General features: G+C 43.5%; 1 protein-coding gene across 1 annotated transcript in view; it reads right to left on the bottom strand.

The window, feature by feature from the left end:
• Positions 1-14476, bottom strand: part of PPARA (peroxisome proliferator activated receptor alpha) — a 276741-nt gene that overhangs the window by 161555 nt on the left and 100710 nt on the right. The window contains exon 5 of the mRNA XM_072333930.1: positions 12608-12685. The gene's annotated coding sequence lies outside the window, so the exon portion shown is untranslated. The remainder of the gene's footprint in view (positions 1-12607; positions 12686-14476) is intronic.

Raw genomic sequence — 14476 nt, 5'->3', positions numbered from 1 at the left:
TAATGAAAGAAAACGTCAACATAAACACAGGGAAGCAAAAGCAAGATCAGCCATGCAGAACTTCCAAAAAGTAGTTTAGGAATTAAACTACTGTTATTAAAACAACTGTGATTAAAGTTTTAATAGTACACTAAACTACTCGGTACAATGCATATATTACCCAAGAAGTAATGATTCGTTTTCAGTTGTGACTGGAAGCCCTCACTTTTCCAAAAGCCCCTGTTTTCCCCTATTGCTATTCTACGTCCTAACACAAATTTCTGACTTAATTGCACATAGCAGCTGCATAAGGAAATAGCTGTTCTACACCAATTATTCTGAACGCACGCTTCCAGAGCGGGAATATATGATGAAGTACTACATCATGAAGATCAGGCATATTTTTGGATCCTCAAAGTAGAGTCATTGATCCTCCCCTCTCCCCAGATTCAAATGTGGAACTGCACTGCAATGGGTTCTTTCCCACACAAATCAAGCCTTAGCTCTTTTGAATTGAAACAATATGGGATGATTATTGTGGGAAATTTTTTACTGTTACTGTAATTTAAAACTTTCTGTACCCAATTTTGCATTTTCTATAAATCAAAAACCCATTTCACTTAGGGCTACAATTAAACAGAGGAAATCAAAGACTAACTTCTAAGCAAGTCTCGCTATTAATCATAGGATGAACTAGTAGTACAACTACTTTTACTGCAGTTTCTTTCTGCCCGAGAACTACATTTTAATCTAAAGCTTGAACTCTTCGAAGAGACTGTCCCACAGATGAGAAAAATTAAATAAAGGTACAGTAAATGGTACAGCACGGCATGCTATTTCAGATGTAAGAAACAAAGCACACTGACTTGTGTCGTAAATCCAAAAAAAAAACAACAACCCACCAAACCCAAACAAAAAACTAACCCTGAATCACTAGTGACAATACAATCAATCAAGGTTATTCATGGAAGGCTCTCTCACCTTCTGACACAACAGAAGCCTGGTAAAAACTACAGCTCGAGCAATGTTTGCCCTAATGCAGTGCTACTGGGCAGGCAGCTACTGAGGGTCCGGTGCTGCAGTTTACAGGGGTTACTGGGCTTCTCCCTTCAACACAAGACACAGTCACATCTCTTACTTTATGTCCCTGAACAATTCTTTCTCTTCACCTTTTAAAAGAATAATTTACAAAAGTAACTGATCTCAACATCAACATTTAAACTTAAAATATGATATGCCAACACAAAATGCTGTTGAAAAGTGAACCTGTGGGATACACAAACTTAGGGCTTCCGTTTTTAACCCAATGGCTAGACAAAGTGCAATACCAACTCCTAAATCGCTGAAATACACATTTTATCAAGCCTTCCTGATTTATTCTTTTTTTCCTCTGTCTTTCTCTTTCAAACAAGTTTCCAACATCTCCATGGTTTTTGCATCTCCACTGCCCAGATATGTGGAGGGATCATTTTAATGCTGTAACGTACACCACAAAGGAATCTGTCTAAGCCACTGCATTATCTGCAGCTGTATGCTGACAGTAAGAACAAGAAATAATAGCAGCCAAATAACAAAATACACATTCAAAATAAAAATTGACTTTTACTCAAATCATTTTTGTACTGCGCTTGTCCTCTGCTAAAGGCAAACCTTGTCTTGATTGTGAGGTAAAACTAAAACATCTCCAGTAAAATTCCCATGTTTTTCCATTTGGAGAGGCCTCTTAAAATAAAACTAAAGAACTAAACTAAACGGAAAACTAACAAAACCTTTCGTGACACTGAATTGCTATTTGAATTGTCACCTCCTAGCATAAGTATCAAAGGAAGCAACTGACTTCACATAGAACACTGCCCAAAACACTGTTTTACTGCTCACTTTCTTCCCAGCTAAGATTCCTGATCTTATTTGCAGATCCCTTTATCTCTGACAGTGAGCTCCGGAAGCAATCAACATCCCCGTTTCTCAAAAAGTGCATTCAAAACACATCAGATGGTCTGTGATATGGTGAGTCCTCCAGTCTTTGCTTCGGCATGGTGAAACTTGCTCACCGTTTTGAGCGCGCTGTACACCTAACTGAAGGGAAGGAGAACTTCTAATTTTGTCTTCCTTCTGAGCAGCAGGCAAAGGCAGGCACGGGCTGCAGAGGAGATGCACAAGCCAGAACAGTTATAGCAGCCGTAACACTCTTGCCTTCCAGTAATTTTGGGAAGACTGGATCTATGAATTGACGTAAAGAGAAAGAATAAAAAACAAAAAACAAAAAAAACCCAAACACAAGCAGTATGAATGAAGAGAAGCACTTGCTGAGGACTAACAGGGAACATTTCAGAAAACCCCGGCTATAGGCCTCCTGCATTTTCACTTGTTGTTCAAAGCACTGTTTTTCATACAGTTGTCACCAGCTGCAGATAAGAGGAGAAGCAGTGGTAGGAGACAGAGAGGACAAAGAAGCCATATAGTCTGGAAAATATGGAGATAATTTGTTTATGAACTCTACTAGACTATCAGTGGATGCAGAATTAAGTCCTGGGCAATCACAGTGCAGAATCTGACTGTCACATGCACATAAATTAGAAACATAGGAGGAAAAAAAAGCATTTTCACAGTCCTAAGGAAATAAGAGTCGGTCTTCTGCAGTGATGGAAGCAGCAGCACTCGGGCTGGCTTGAAGTTGCCCATGAGGTGGAATCAGCATGGCTGTCCTCCCGTGGTCTCACCGCCAGCTTCCCAACATCACACACTGCCTGCATGCCCAAGGCATGCTCTGTGTATTTGTACCCTGATGACAGTGAAGCCTGCAGGCAGGGCAGCTGAGAAAGCCTGCCTCACACTTGAACTGACTGTACCCTGCTACATAATGCCAATACTGCAGAAATAAGGTATGCTTACATACCCTCTGGAAACAAAACACTTGCAGTACTGCGGAGAGGCTGCTACAGTGGTATATATTCCTAGGGAAAAACAGCAAGGAAAAGAACCAAACTATCCGAGTGCCATTATTTTTTCCAAAAGTTCCGTCTCAGTTTGGTATCCTGCAGGGAGCACACAAAGCACTCTGATCTGTAAGTTTTCATTTCCATGGTCCCTGTTTGATATTCTGCAAAGTTACTGTTTTCCTGTTTTCTGGGGTTTGGGTTTTTTTGTTTGAGTCCCCGTACCATTTTATGACATACTAGACTTTAATTACTCATACAGCAGAATCCTAAATTGTAAGGATAATAGGCAGGCAATTTCACCTCACCTTCCTGTGAGCTACCCTGATCAGACAGGGACTTGGATGTGGGCTATTTCTACACAGATGTTGCCCGTGTTGCAATCTTTCCAATTAATTCCAAACGGATATAAGAGTGACTAACGTGAAAGGTGGAGGCAAATGAAAGAAACACCACAGCAAGTAAGCAATGGCAGCACGTAACCTTCCATTCTGGTACTGAACTGTGGGAGGCAGAGGAGCCTCCTCCTACAGCTCCAAGCGAAAGCCTCCACTCAAAGGAAGCGGAGGACTGGAACAGCAGCTGCAGCACAGACCAAGACACAAGATGCAGCCTTGTGCAAAACAATATTTAACCCCTCAGATTCTGTAAGCACTGCCTTGCAAAACAGCATACAGCTCTTCTCTCCTCTGTCTGTTTATTCAGATCTCAGCTGTTTCTCACAAAAGAAACCTCATGGCCCAACATCCAAGTTACCTTCAAGCAGAAAGTGCTCTGCCAGAAGAAGAAGAAACCTGAGGCGTCTCCCACTGCTGCACCCAAGGCTGAATGTGAAAGTATCTCTCAGTTTCTTACTGTTCATCCACACAATGGACTCTCATATACCTTATGGAGGCCTAGTTTCTGGACAACAGCATACCTAAGAGACATATTTTACAAATCAAATGATATTTATATGAAAAGGATAGAAACTAGACAAACTCTTTGGTCTGCGGCTTCCACTGATCCTAAGGAGTTAATCCCACTGAAATTCATGACACAAAATTACTCTTTCTGCTGTCTTTCTCCCAGAGGCTACTCCAGAAGTAGTTCATGGTCACAGGACAGAGAAAATCAGGGTGCTATCTGAAGCATTCTTAGTGGGACTTCAAATTCAGCATGCAAAGAATGGCTTTCCTTTTTAAAGCTGCCATTAGAAGTAACACCAACCAGGCAGTGATAAGAAGAGCAGCCATTGATTGCCAGGAAAAACTTAATTATAAACATTTCTCAAAAACACTCATACAGAGCTGCAACAAAGCCTGCAAGTGCACCAACAAAGTAATTTTTCACCTCCTTCTCTTAACGCTAATAGAACTGCGAGACTTTGTATTTGTTTGCCCACTATTGGCGATTCTTAAACAAGTAAGTGCAGTTAAGACGTAGGCTTGAGTTTTCACCGATGGATTTGCAGGAAAGCTCACTAGTGCTCATTCCTGCACCTTTAATTAATGTGTATTTTGGGTTAGATGGTGTTTCAGGAGGAACACACGGATGACATATGAAGCTAGGAAACCCAAGGACGCGACGCTCACTGCCTCTGACCCTTCTCCCTGTGAATTCTGGAGCAGCACCACGTGTGCGCCTGCCCTTTAACATATTCGGCTCAGCAGGGAACAAAAGTTAAAAGGCTTACAGCAATTATTTTGACAATAATGGAATTGTGCTTCTGTGTACAACCCAGAACTTCACATAGGTGTAAGGCAGCCATACCCAATCAACTGTGAAAGACGTATATATTTTGGAACGGCAATTATGTTCCCATTAAGTTCCTTCTAATTTGTTAAAACCAACTGCAAGAGGCAGACTCTTCATGATGTTAAAGCTTTTTTTTCTTTTTAAATCCTTGGTGAGACAAAGCAGATCAGCTTCAGCGCTCACCTGACTTCTGTATTGGCCTGCTTTTCATACAACCACCTTTCAAGTCTGCTTTTCTCTCTGACATCGGCCCTTTCTCTGGACTCAGGAAAAAACTCTAGATCACCTTGTTCCCTACTGACTGTACCTGCAGCCAAGTGCTATTCTTTACCTGCTTGCCCTCAGCCACACCTACATTTTGACTCCTGCAAGTATTTTGGAGCAAAAAATAGAAACTCATGAAAGATATCATTTTTATCCTGTCAAGTACGACCCCGAGAGCATTCTGTATCATACGGAAAGAAGGAACTGCCACCCTAAACAAGCAGTAACTAAGATCTTAAATGTGTACACCTGAATATTGCATATTCGACTCGAGTTTTAGCTACACCAAGTAGGATTGTGTCCATAGGAAAACACAAAGTCTCGCAAGTGAAACAGACATATACTGTAGAGCAGGTTATATTTTAAACGTAATAATTGTACAGAGATATTCAAAAGGCACCAAAGAGACAGTAGAAATAATTGTTTTAGTATCATTTAAAATGTAAATGTTATGTAATATGTAATTTAAATGTAAATCTGCACCTTAAACCTTCAATCCATCAATGTAAATCTCCAGTTAAGAAACAAAATTTCCATGTGATCATGTTAATTCCTCCTTCTATAATAATTAGAGAATGAGAAACGTATAACCTCCCATTAAAAAAAAATGGTAACTATCTTCATAACAGACTGAATAGGAAAATTATTTAAAAACTGGTTACTAATAGAAGTAGATTTAAAAATGTAAATGGTTTATTCTTACATCCAAGCAACAGAGAAACCGTACATTTCATACCGCATTAAAAACAAAACCAAAACCCACAATGACCCTCTAACAGCAGAATTTCTATGCTCACACCCCTCGGGCCCCCCTCTTATGGAGTTTCCTTCCATTTTGGGATAACACAATCAATTCCTTCCTAGGAATCTTGGAATTCATAAATATATGCTGGAATAGGGAGAATACCGATAGGAAAGTAAGATTTTGACACTCCTCAGTTTCAACTAGACAAAGAAAGAAGGCAAAAGGCTAACTGCGTTGAGTCTGTAAGGTCACACAGAACTGAGCGTTCTTTAAATGTACTTGAAGAGTCATTCGAGTTCAAGCTTCCTGCATCAGGTTTTTAAATCAGCGTTACTTCAGTTTAAGAGTACAATCCAAAACACTCCGATATCTGTGGGAGACTTTCCACTGACTCAGGACTGGACAGCCTAATTTTCCTACAGGCAAATAAGACAACAAATCTCGTGTGCCAAAATTAATAAAAATAATCATGAGGACTCCCTTAAATTTTTTCTTAAAAAAATAAATAAAAAAACCTTGAAAAAATAAATTTAAAAAAAAATAAAAAAAAAAATATATAAAAAGAAAAAAAAGGAAAAAAGTATCCTATAGAAGAGCAAAATCTTTTCAAAATAATGCTTTTTGGATATACAAATGCACATGTAAATCCACTGGAGCTGTTTGAGAATCAAAACAAATAGAGTGAATAAAATCTCTTTGATGCAGTCACACAGCTTTCCTATCCTTTTGCATATTGAATTGCAACGAAAAGCAAGAGTAATACTGTAAAGGCTTCCAAGGCATTTAAGAGCCTATGTCAAAGCCCTGTGCTTTTCCCGAACTGAATCAAGTAACTGTCTATCCAAACTACTGGAAATATTTGCAATTCTATGTTTATCACATCTTGTGGATAAAGCTACGGAAGCATTCAGATTTTCATCTTCTAGGCAGAACAAAGTCCCTTCTATCACCCAGCCCACTGCAACTCTGTATTACTCGTGACTGTGAGCAGCCTATTAGAAAAATATAATGCAACTTGTATAAGAAAAAAAAATCAGCATTAAGTGCATCACCTCTACAAAAATCCCAAACTGACATCTCTGTCTGATGAATTAACTTAGATGTGAAGCATTCGGGCCTGCCATGACTGTAAATCACAAAATCACTACCATGTCCTTTTCTAAACTACTCAAGTGTCACCGCCTGCCCCCCCCGCCAGCATTAAAATAGACAGACTCAATGGTGCTGCTTCTTGTTTTCCAGCTCTCTATAGATACTGGGTCCAGTGTCCTTTTTTATTTTGGAAATTAGCTAAGACAAGGAAAAATAAAGACAATAAAGAAAACAAGGCCCCTTTTAAATAATTCATTTTTTCCCCCCCAATTTGGCACTCTAAAAATATTTGTCTGCAGTTACAGAAGCACGTGATCTCTTTTATTATTAAAATTAAAGACGCATTCTTCTCCTGCAAATGCCCATTTACACTGACAAAAGAATTTCAGGAGCCAAATGAATGCTACTGCAAACATATCTGTATGCAGGTATCTGAATAAATGGGCAACATGCAGAGCGTACATCAGATTTAAAAGGTTATAAAATATCAGTCAGCAATTCAGACATAATTAATCAGGGACTATAGAATATTGTGACCTAATTAATATTTAATACAGGCATATTGGCATATTATAATAATTTTATTTTCCTTCAGCTCATCTTCTGTACCCTTTGCAAAATTTTCTATCAGCACACAAAGCAATTTACTCTCAATTTAATCTATTTGTGTTTTAACAAGTTTGAGAAAAGCCAATCACTATGAAACTCCAGAGGGACTGGACAAGAGCGAAGCGTTATCCTCAGCAGGTAACACCAGGCCATGACAGCTGAAGTAAATATCAACTTGTACATATACAAATGTATGCTAGCTGAAATATATGGGCTCCTTAAAAACATAAACAACAACAAAAGAACAAAAAACCAACAGAAAAACACCCAAAAAACACAGACCCCTCCCCCCCCCCCAAAAAAAACTGCCCTTATTTAAATAAAGAACACAGAATGCATCAACTATGTACATAGCAGACAAGCAACACTCACTTTTTTTATTCATACAACACTCATTTGTTTGCAGTGAGAAGCAGCTCTTTGGAGGCTCCCTGCCCCCCCCCCCACTCGCTCTCCTTTTTCTAAAAAGACTAAAACAAAAATAATCATGATGAGTGCTTCTATTTGCATTTTGGAGTGCTGCTGCTGGACAACAGTTACAAGAGTTCTGAACAAGTTCTGTGGAAGATCCAGAAAACCGCTGCAGTAGTCAAGTCTTTATTGCAAACTATTACGTATATAGGCTTAATTCAAATCCCATTTGAAGTAGATGGAAAAACCCCACTGCTGTCAGAGGCCTCTGGATCAGACCTTTTGTTTCTAGAGGTACGGCACAGCACATTTCAAATGCATGCAGGAGAGAAGAGCACGCAACCACCGAGCAACTGGTAAGACTAATCTTCTGTTAATACTAGTCTGTTTTTACAAAGGGCAACTCAAATGATAAGAGCTCACATTTGATGGTGTATATTTTTAAAAGCCAGGCTGCAAAGTGGCTGATTACAGGCGTTTTATTTTGCATATACGTCTACCAAACAAGCATCATAGACAGAATTATGCCTGATTTTGAAGATCCTAGCGCAGACTTTCATGAAGACACGACAGCACTAGGATCACTAGGAGACTTAAAAACATCCCATCTAAGTGCAGGTAGAGCTGCAAACCAATTTTTGCAGCATTCTTAGGAAAAAAAAAAATAATAAAAAAATCACTAAGTGGTTTGCTTGCTAGTGTTAAGTCAAAGGCAAGATTCAGTAGTGACTTCCACCAAACATAACACATTAATGAATATCTGGGTAGAGAGGGATGGATCTAAAAACCCATCAAATTTAACCGCATTCCCTCTGTTGCAGCCCAGGCACAGAGTTAAATGCACAACAAGTGCAGATGTACACAGTCAGTGCAGTTTACAGCAGTATAAACTAAGGACTTGCAGAAGTGCACATGCGCTTGAAAAAATCTGCCCCGCCATTTTATATCTACTGGGATCACTCTCCTCGTGAATGCCTATTGTGCTGGCTACAGCCATTTCAACTTTTTGTCTTCTGGTTGCAATCATAAGTCTAGCTAGCTGCATGCATGCTGAATACATGAATACGTATCCTTGCAAAAACCAAATGCATTGTGCAACAACACGCGCTATACGAACACACACATGGCTGTGAAGAAACACGTTTTACGGTATGTCTTAAGAAACAAAGACATGAGATCATCATATTCCTAAATTTACTGTATTTTCAATCCGGTAGAGGCCACATAAATCAAAATTAAATCTGCATCACAGAATTGCTTTGTTCTAGATGCGAGTCCCCCCACCACCACCACTGTTGCGGGGGGAGAAGGAGGGAGTGCTGATTACCTGCACCTGTTTCAAGCTGAGAGCAACTGATGCAGTTAGCAGGCAAAATGCCTAATTAGTGCGCATTTCCATGTTCTGGAAGGAAGGCATCACGACGACAGGCCTGCCTGCACTGCAGCACCATGTGAGGAGCCACAAGACAGGTGAAGGCCCTGGTCTGCCAGGAGCACACCTTGTGTGGAGCTGGGCCTGGCCACAGGGAGCCCACCTGCCTGCAAGGGGCTGCCAGAACGCGTTGGGGATGTGAATTATACACGCATCACCCAGAAAAACTCCAGGAGAAACCTGGATGCAACAAGGCCTTCCTTTCATTCCTCCTTTGTATTCCTCCTTCATAGTTACAAAGCGACCATGAATTCTTGGCAGATGTGAGTAAAAGGCAGTACTGTACCAATGCACCCATACAAAACAGAAGCCAGCCTGATGTTACCGCCTAGCTTCGATGAAGGCAACAACTCAGGGCTGCACCTAACATCTGAAAGCGTGAACTCCTGTTTCATTCTCTTCCCCTTTCTCTACCCCACCTCCTTCTTTCCCGCTCCCATTTGCCCCCAGCAAAACCTCCCTCAGCCCGATCCAAACCTCGCAGTCTTCACCAGGGCAAAATTCCAATTTATTTCAAAAAGTTTAGCCGGGATGAGAACGTCACACATCCAATTAAGCATTTCCACGCTTCACAATCCATCTATGTGTAAAACACCACAGGCCGTCCTCGTTCCATGCATGCTGCCCTCTCCCCTCCACGTAGCAGAGCTCTGTGCAGCCCTGCATTGTGCTCACGGGCCTAGCAGGCATCTCTCCTGCACTCCCTGCCCTAGCACCACCTGGTGAAAGCCATGGTTTTGCTCAGGAGAGCTGGGAGCCTGAAAACATGACCTTCATTTGCCAGAAACACCTTACACCCCTTTCTGGAAGATAAAGATCCACTCGGAGGTAGGGGTGAGGGAGAAAGACAGTCTGAAGCAAAAACCAGTTTCCTCTTCTAACAGTGTATCTCAGATTATTTTCACAACGTCCCACTAAATTATTATCTGAAAATATGCTAAAAAATTCATGCTAGTCAATTATGAAAAAACTATTTTCACAACAAGAAGTATTGCCTACGCTTTCAATTTTTTGTTACATACACCAAGTATTTTTGAGGGAACTATTTGGCAGTTGGACACAAAATGCTTTCAAATGTAAATGCTCCAGCTCACGTGCATAATTCCTGAAGGCATTCATCTGAGAAGCGGAACATTTCTACCAGCAATTATATTTCAGGTTCTAGACTAAAATAATGTTGAATTTAAAACCCAATCTCATCAACAGATTTTAATCCTTCTCCTCCAATTAGCATGCACGTGATCTTTATGCACTGCTACGTCCACGTCCAGCGCAGTTGAAGAAATCCTTGCCGTGAAGCAAGCCAGCAATAAGTCACTTCAGCCTCTTTCACTTGCACAGCGATCATTTCTAGCAAGCCACCACAACGAACTCGCACACCAGAAGCAATTTTAGATTCCTTTAAGTGCTACTATTCGGCAACAAGACAGCCCCAGCAAGTGGTACAACCTACGAGAAAAATCCTCTTTAGATAAACAGCATCATTAGGGGCAATATAATTGAGCGCTCTGAAATTCCACAGAGAAGACTGGTTAGGAGACTGCAGTTTTCTAACAACTACTACGAGATAAAAATATTAGTTAATATTTTCTCTGCACTGCCCTGTGCAGCTACTACAAGCCTCTGAAAAGCACTTGGGAGAAATTAATTGTAGCTGAGCTATCACTGAGCCATACGTTCCTAAATTCCTTTCTTAATCTGCATAGTTCAGCAAAACATTCTCTGCTTACTCGGAGTTTGATCGGCCAATAAATACTACTTTACTGCTTAAAGTTACGAGTTATTTGTTTCAGTTTACGTTACCATAAAACAGCTCAAATGCAATGTCAGTACCGAGATGGTTTTGACACAATACTGACAATGGCCTGAATTTAAAACTATTACCGTGCAAGCCACTGGGTATTTCCTAGTTATTCTGACGAGGGGAAATAATAATAATAATAATAATAATAATAATAATAATAATAATAATAACAACTTGGATTTGCTTTCTTCTATCCATGAATTTAATTTAATAAATAAATAAATAAAAGGAAAAGATTCAAATATTTTACATGAGCATCCGGGTTTCTTCAGTGTAGAAGAAAGCATTCTGTTCTACAAATACAAATGGAAGCACTAGATTTCATGGAGAGGCTCTTTAAAATATACTAATTTCCAGACGCTTTAGCTTGCATGTGCATTTGGGTACATAAAGCACAGAAAGCGTTACAGGTTTGGCAGTTTCAGAGTAGTTATAAATCTGTGACCCTCTGCCAAACGATGCCTAACTCAGAAGATCTATAACTGCATGCTTACGTTCAGCTATAAATGGCATCAGTCTAATATTTAAGTAATATACTTAAGTAAATTCCTTCGTCAACACCCCAACAGCGAGTGAAAGAGAGGGTCCGAGCGCGAGCACCTACCCGCACACGTATGGAGAAGATCAAATAGAAAATACACTTACAGCACTTACGGACCTTGGCAGGCTATTAGAAAAAAAATCATTGTAAAAAGAGATGATACAAGCGGCAATTAGAAAGCAATCCTGAACAATCCCAGGTGCTAGAAAAATTAAATACGAACCCTGGAAATACTTGTGGCCAAATCCACGTCTGTACGACAATCGGGATGCGTGACCGCAATGAGATACAATTACGGCAGATCAGCTCTCAGTTACCTCAAAAATACGAGTTCAGGATGGGTATGCCGGTGCCCAGGCGTACAAATGGCACTAAACCCTGTGGACTCATTCCCAGGCGCATCGTGACTGCTCTGCACGCCGATATCTAATAACGCCTGGGACGTGCCGAAATATTAAATAGATATAAAAAACTCGCACCGCCCAACTTTGTTGGTTTCTTTTCTTGAGCTTCTTTCTGTTTAAGAAATAAGGGAGGGGATTGCCATTGAAGCCAGCAGCTATTCTGCAATCAATGAAGGCAAGACTGGCACAAGTCCTGGAAGATTTGCATTCAGAAATAAAAGCTGTGATCGACCTTTGTCTGCTAAGAAAACGAAGCCCGCTGCTTCTCGCCAGCCTGGCGAAGGGAGGGGCCGCCTCGCTGGGCAGGGAGAGTCCAACCTAAAACCCGCCGGCGGTGGCAAGTATCGCCGCACCGCGTCCCTCGCGGCCAGCCCTGCGGGAGGGAGGGAGAGAGAGAGAGAGGGAGGGAAGCGGGCTTCGACCTCGCCGCGCTGCCGGCGGCCCCGCCGAGGCGCGATGCCGGCGCACTTTCTTTCCCCAAGTTGCGGTCCCCGCTCGGCGGGGCTCGGCTTACCCCTGCGCGGGCTGCAGACCGACCTCGGGCGGCGGCGTCTCCGCCTCGCGGCTCGGCGGCCGCGGGAAGGGCGGGCGGGCGGCGAGCCGGCGGCCCCGCAAGTGCACGCAGGCCTGCGAGGAGGGAAGGCGGTCCTTACCTAGCGGGCGGCTGGCGGCTCCTCCGCACGCTCCCCCTGCCACAGCTGCTGCCAGCTCCCAGCGACAACAATGGGAGGCTGCGAGGGGTGGCATGGAGGGGAAGGGAAGGGAGAGGGGAGGGAGAGAGAGAGGGAGAGAGAAGGGGAGGAGAAAGAGAGAAGCATGTTAAGCTTGTCTGGTAGTTAACAAGTCTTGAATGAAGAATGTTAGCAAACAGACAAACAGCATGTCTGATGCATGCTAATAGTCCTGGCTTCACCGCTGACACTATGAATAATTCAGTAAGAGGAGGGTGAAAAAAGAAAAAGAAAAAAAAAAAAAAAAAAGGCGCCCTCCACCCTCCCTTCACGCTTTCCAACGTCTGAAGAGAAGACAGGAATAAAAAGTATGCCACAACTTTCTCCTTCCGCCCTGCAGCTCGGGAATACCCGGCGAAGAGAGGCCGGCGAGGCAGCGCGCTCCCGCCAGGGCTCCTCCCGAGGCTCGCGGCTCCTATTTTTGCCGGCTATTAATTTCCCCCCCCCCCCCACTCCCCCCCTCCCTCTTTACAGCCTATTCCACTCCTTTTGTCTGGGAGCTGGCACCTGTCCCAGAGGCAGCGTTTAGCTGCACATCCCTCTCCCCTCCGCCGCGGGGAGCAGACGGCCCCCGCTCGCCGCACAGCCCCGTGTCGGCCATCGCGGAGGGCTCGGGGTTGGGGGGGAGAGTTGAGGGGGGAACCGGAGCCCCGCTCCGTGCGGTACGGACACCTACAGCCACGGAAACAGAGCTGTAGTAGAGAAGCAGGCAGAGCGGACCGGCCGTTCCGTGAGCTGCGCGGTGTGCCGGTACTCTGAGGAGGTTGGGGGGACGTGACAAATAAAAGCCCTCATTCTCACAGCATACAAACTAGCGAAACCCGATTCATCGCTCGGCCAAAGAAATCAATTCCCCTTAACCGAGGAAAAAGAGAGAGAGGGATTGAGAGAAAAGGATCAGCGGAGGGGAAAATACTCGGAGTTTTAACCTCAATGTAACGACACGTACAGTACGGCCGAGCCAAGCGCAGAAGGGACGGGAAATTAATCCGTTCTTCAGCAGTGAAAGGAGGGTTAAATAAAGAGAGGAAAGAAAGAGAGAGAGATGAAGAGGGGAAAAAGCAGCAGCGCCTATGTACGGCATTTTAAAAAGTTGTGCTCTGGCAAAGGCCGTCTGAAGGGGAGGCCCTTGCAGCAGGAATGCGAGCGGCGGCTGCAGCCTCGTTCCAGAGTCCGGCCTCCCCCTCGCAGCGACTGGAACCGAGAGGCGGAGGAGGCCGCGTTGGCGCGGCGCAAGGCCGGGGCTGGCGGTGGGAGGGCGGCACGGCACCGCCGAGCGGCCGCGCACAGCGCACCGCAGCGAGGGCCCGGGACCGTGCGGGCCGCGGAGGACAGAGCAGCCGTGAGGAGAGACAGCGGGGCCGGCTAATGGAGCTTTTAATTGGGGGCGGGAGGGGGGGGGGTGGAGTGGGAGGGAAAGGAAAGGAAGGTCCTACGGAAATATCTTCCGGGATTAGAACAAGGAGCGCTGGACTCCCATCTAGATGTGGCCCTGTAGGAAAGCGCTGCGGGGACCGCGAAAAAAGCCGCTCGGAAGAGCCGCGGGGCTGAAAACGGGGATTGGAAAGGGAAAAAAAAAAAAAAAAAAGTGTATGGTGGGTGTGACAAAAAAAGCTGGGTGATTCTGTTTTCTCATGCCCTCGCTCCTCCACCAGCTGCACAGCCAAGCGCAGGCTGCTTGGCCCTTATAACTATCTTGGCACGGAGTCAAAAGCTGATAAGCATTTGGGCGAGACAGCTCAACTGCTGTGCTGGAAGAAAAACAGCTGCCATGATTTCTGTTTGATTGAG

Source organism: Excalfactoria chinensis, chromosome 1 (assembly GCF_039878825.1).
Source record: "Excalfactoria chinensis isolate bCotChi1 chromosome 1, bCotChi1.hap2, whole genome shotgun sequence".
NCBI lineage: Eukaryota > Metazoa > Chordata > Aves > Galliformes > Phasianidae > Excalfactoria > Excalfactoria chinensis.
Note: the sequence above shows the minus strand (reverse complement) of the source record. Positions and strands in the feature narration are given on the sequence as shown.